We start from the raw sequence: 5,568 nt of genomic DNA on the forward strand, positions 1-5,568 counted from the left end.
ATGGGTTCTACAAGCACTAAGCCATCCAATAATTCTCTAGCCAGAGTTGATTTCTGCTGTTCACAACCAACAACCTTAATGGAGATACGGGGTCAGAAACAGGAATATTCCAATCACCACTGTTTCATTTTGTTTCATCAAGCAAATAGCACTCAAGACTCTCCATCTTGGTTGGGCACGGTGGCTCATGCCTGTAATACCAACACTTTGGGAAGCTGAGGCGGGAGGACTGCTTGAGCTTGGGGGTTTGAGGCTACAGTGAGCTATGAGCTCTCTCTTGGCTCTGTTCCTCTACTCAACCAGGGAGCCACTCCATAATTAATTTAATGGCATATTCTTTGTGGAGTAATCAAGTGTACAGTTTGCTTGTGTGGTCCAGCTCTGAGTTGAATCAGCTCTGTGTGTTCTTCAAAGTCAGGTTTCTGGATCCACAAGGCTGAGGCTCACAGGCTCTGGGTTGTAGAATGTGAGGAGCTTGCACCAGCAATAAGTAGGTCATCTATTCAGACAGTCAGCAAATGTTTACTGAGTATCTAACTATTCTAACAGACTATAGCAGTAAACAAAATAGACACAGTCCCTGTCTTTGTGGAACTGACATTCTAGTTGGAGATATAAACATTAAATAATCAATTGTACAAGTATTTAACTGCAATAAATGCTAGGAAGAAAAAGTACAGGATACCATGAGAATGTACAGTTGGGCCACAAGCTGGTCTTTAGTGTCAGGAAAGGTTTGCCCGGAGAAAGGGACATTCGACATTAGGCAAAAGGGTGGGAGGAGCATTCCAGGCAGAAAGAACATCTTATCAAGGTCCAGAGGTGAACAGTACGCCCAGGGGAACAGATTGTTCCCTGATTGTTGGGGAACAAAGTGAGGGGGAGGAGGCCAAATGAGGCTAGAGAGGTGGCAAGGGCCAGAAGTGGCTGTGTAGGCCAGGCTTCTTTAAAATTTTTTTTAATTGTGATAAAATACACATAATATAAAAGTTACCATTTTAACTATTTTTTCTGTAAATTTTATTTTCATGGGAGCATAGATTCAAATTGTCCTGGATATATACTCCCCTGCTTAACCATTTTTAAGTGTACAGTTTAATGGCATTAAGTGCATTCACATTGTTGTGCAACCATCTCCAGAACTATCTTCCTCTTATAAAATTGAAATTTTGTGCCCATTAAACAACTCCCCATTCTTTCCTCCCCCCAATCCCTGGTAACCACCATTCTACTTTCTATCTCTATGATTTTGATTATTCTATGTACTTCATATATGTGGAATCATGCAGTCTTTGCCTTTTTCTGTTGTTTTTTTAAGAGATGAAGTCTCTATGTTGCCCAGGCCCGTCTCGAACTCCTGGCCTCAAGGGATCCTCCCGCCTTGGCTTCCCAAAATACTGGTATTACAAGCATGAACCACCCTGCTTGACTTAGTCTTTCTCTTTTTGTTACTGGCTTATTTCATTTACCACGACGTCCTCAAAGTTCACCCATGTTGTAGCACGTGTTAAAATTTCCTTTGGGCTAGTCTTTTATTTCTTTTTTTAATTTTTTTTTTTTTTATTTGAGACAGAGTGTTACTCTGTTGCCCAGACTGCAGTGCAATGATGTGATCATGGCTCGCTGCAGCATCCACCTCCCGGGCTCAAGCAATCCTCCCATCTCAACCTCCCGAGTAACTGGAACTACAGGCACAAGCCGCCACACTCAGCTAATTTTTGTATTTTTTTTGGTAGAGACAGGGTTTTGCCATGCTGCCCAGGCTGGTCTCCAACTCTTGACCTCAAGCTATCCTCCCACCTCAGCCTCCCAAAATGCTGGGATTACAGGCATGAGCCACTAGGACTGGTGGACCAGCCCTTCCTAAACTGTAATGTTGCCGCTTCCTCAGACCTACCCTGATTAACAAGGTGGTAGGCCATGCTAAGATTCTCAGGATGAGATTTTGAAATCTTAATCTTTGTGCTGTCCTTTTCTGCCTTACCTTTCCTGGTTCTTCAATCAGGAAACAAGGGCATCCATGTTTGTACTCATTTCCTAGGGCTGTCATAAAAAGAAGTACACAATTCTGGGGCAGGAGTGGGCATTAAAAAAAAGGTATCACAAACTGGGTGGCTTAAAACAATAGAAATTTAGGCCGGGCACAGTGGCTCACGCCTGTAATCCCAGCACTTTGGAGGCCAAGGTGGGCGGATCACCTGAGGTCAGGAGTTCGAGACCAGCCTGACCAACATGGAGAAACCCTGTCTCTGCTAAAAACACAAAAAAATTAGCCGGGCGTGGTGGCACATGCCTGTAATCCCAGCCACTCAGGAGGCCGAGGCAGGAGAATGGCTTGAACCTGGGAGGCAGAGGTTGCAGTGAGCTGAGACCACGCTATTGCATTCCAGAGCCTGGGCAACAAGAGCGAAACTCCATCTCAAAAAAAAACAAAGAATAATAATAATTTAAAAAAAAAAACCAAAACAAACAAAACCCCAGAAATGTATTCCCCATAGTTCAGAAAACCAGAAGTCCAAAATCAAGGTGTTGGCAGAGTTTTTGACTTCAGGAGGCTCTGAGGGAGAGTCTGCTCCATGCCTTTTTCCCAGCTTCTGGTGGTTTCCAGCAATCCTTGGCTTGTACATGCATTACTCCAATCATTGCCTCCATCTTCACATGGCCATCTCCCTGTGTGTCTTTTTTCTTTTATCTTTTTTTTCTTTTTCTTTTTGAGATGGAGTCTTGCTCTGTCATTCAGGCTGGAGTGCAGTGGCATAATCTTGGCTCACTGCAACCTCTGCCTCCCAGGTTCAAGCCATTCTTCTGCCTCAGCCTCCTGAGTAAGTGGGGTTACAGGTGCATGCCACCACACCCCGCTAATTTTGTATTTTTTAGTAGAAATGGGGTTTCACCCTGTTGGCCAGGCTGGTCTCAAACTCCTGACCTCAAGTGATCCGCCTCGGCCTCCCAAAGTGCTGGGATTACAGGCAAGAACGACCGTGCCCTGCCTGTTTTCTTGTATCTTGTCCAAAATTTACTCTTTTTTTTTTTTCTTTCTCAGTCCAGGACAAAGCTGAACAAAATCCACTCTTCTTACAAGGACACCAATCATTGGATTTATGACTCACCCTAATCCAATGTGACCTCATCTTAACTTGAATACATATTTCCAAATGAGGTCAAATTCACAGGTTCTGGGTAGACACACATTTGGAGGGGTCGCTATTCAACACAATAGTACACTGTTGCTTCTACAACAAGGATTGTTAGAGAAGGAACGTAAGAGAAAGATGTAGATAATGTTCAGCTTTTGTTTTGTTTTGCTTCTCACTTAGGCTTTTGAACAATAGTTGTTGCACAAAACGTACTTTGTGCAAAAGAGAAATCCTGGCTGGGCACAGTGGCTCACACCTGTAATCTCAGCACTTTGGGAGGCCAAGGTAGGCAGATCATTTGAGCTCAGGGGTTCAAGACCAGCCTGGCCAACATGGTGAAACCCCATCTCTACTATAGATAGAAAAATTAGTAGGGCACGGTGGCCACCGCGCCCGGCCCAGTTACATATTTTGTAATTCTCTGAACTAAATGAAAACTGGCTTGAGCCTTCAGAGGCCAGAGTAGCAATAAGTTTAGTACCACTTTCTGCCCGGGTAAGGTGGCTCACGCCTGTAATCCCAGCACTTTGGGAGGCCGAGGCAGGCGGATCACGAGGTCAGGAGATGAAGACCATCCTGGCTAACACGGTGAAACTCCGTCTCTACTAAAAATACAAAAAACATTAGCCGGACATGGTGGCGGGCACCTGTAGTCCCAGCTACTCGGGAGGCTGAGGCGGGAGAATGGCGTGAACCGGAAGGCGAAGATTGCGCCACTGCACTCCAGCCTGGGTGACAGAGTGAGACTGCGTCTCAAAAAAAAAAAAGTTTAGTACCACTTTCTTTGGCTCTTGTCTTCCTCTGGTTTATCCAGGAATTTACACAATCTGCAAAGGAGGTCGCCTTGATGTCTAACCCTCAGCGCTGCACGGGGAGGTGGGGTCAGGGGTCCGGGGTGATGGGTGGGGGGTGGGGTAAGGCCGCCACTGCCATGCCTGCCGTTTTGCCCCATTGCCACAAAGTGTCGCTATTGAACACCAGTCCGCTTCTATCTGGTACTGCTGGTCTACCACAGAGCAAAGCTCTGCTGACCCCCACCTTCCAGTACAGATCAGTGAGGTCCTTCACAAGTTCCCCAAGAAAGTGAAGTTCAGGGGTTTAAAACGGAAGGTCTCTAAATCCTTGGGATGAATGACCCTGAGTGACCAGTCCTTCTGGGCATACACTCAGCTCTTCTCAGAGATCTCACTGTCTCAAAGGCACTAGGTTCAGATTAAGGCAATTGTTTGCCCATCATAGAACATCCCTCTTTCCATTCCCTAGGGATTCCTCAAACAAAACAAAAGCAGACTTAACATCTCTGTGAGGGTTAATCTACATGAAGGCCCTGGTTCTCAGAAATGGAATGAATGCATGGAGACACCGGCATCATTGTGGATAAGGCCAGCAGCTGAGAATTTCAGGAACTGTTTAGCTCCTATTTCTCCCAGGCAAGGTAACAGAACACTCAAGGAGTTTCCAACTAGGGCCTTATTGGGTATGAAGCAGATTACATAGTGCAGGAAACAAAAATCTGGGTGCGCTTTGCTTGCCCCCACTGTTCTCATAATAGGTGCTCCCAGGCTGGCCAACGTGTTATCCAAATGGCTTTGTCTCCAAGGCTCCAAAAATTTTCTGACAGCAAATAGTATATTATGTCCACTCAAACTTTGGTTTACAATGGGTTTATTATTCCATATCACATAGTAATTTTTTTTTTATTTTTGGCCAGGCATGGTGGCCTACACCTGTAAATCCCAGCACTTTGGGAGGCCGAGGCAGGTGGATCACTTGAGGTCAGGAGTTTGAGACCAGCCTGGCCAACATGGTGAAACCCTATCTCTACTAAAAATACAAAAATTAGCCGGGTGTGGTGGTGGGCACCTGTAATCCCAGCTACTTGGGAGGCTGAGGCAGGAGAATCACTTGAACCCAGGAGATGGAGGTTGCAGTGAGTCGAGATTGTGCCACTGCACTCTAGCCTGGTTGACAGAGCGGGACTCCATCTTGTAGCAGGCCGAGCCGCAGACAGAACTCCTCAGACACCGAGTTAAAGAAGGAAGGGGTTTATTCGGCCGGGGGCATCAGCAAGACTCCTGTCTCAAGAGCCAAGCTCCCCGAGTGAGCAATTCCTGTCCCTTTTAAGGGTTCACAACTCCAAGGGGGTGCGCGTGAGAGGGTCATGATAGATTGAGCAAGCAGGGGGTACGTGACTGGGGGCTGCATGCACCAGTAATTAGATCGGAACCAAACAGGTTAGGGATTTTCACAGTGCTTTTCTATAGAATGTCTGTAATCTATAGATAACATAACCCTTAACCACCAGGCCCAGGGTGTGGCGCTGGGCTGTCTGCTTGTGGATTTCATTTCTGCCTTTTAGTTTTTACTTTTTCTTTCTTTGGAGGCAGAAATTGGGCATAAGACAATATGAGGGGTGGTCTCCTCCCTTAAT

Source organism: Colobus angolensis, unplaced genomic scaffold (assembly GCF_000951035.1).
Source record: "Colobus angolensis palliatus isolate OR3802 unplaced genomic scaffold, Cang.pa_1.0 Scaffold250, whole genome shotgun sequence".
In the NCBI taxonomy this organism is placed as follows: Eukaryota; Metazoa; Chordata; class Mammalia; order Primates; family Cercopithecidae; genus Colobus; species Colobus angolensis.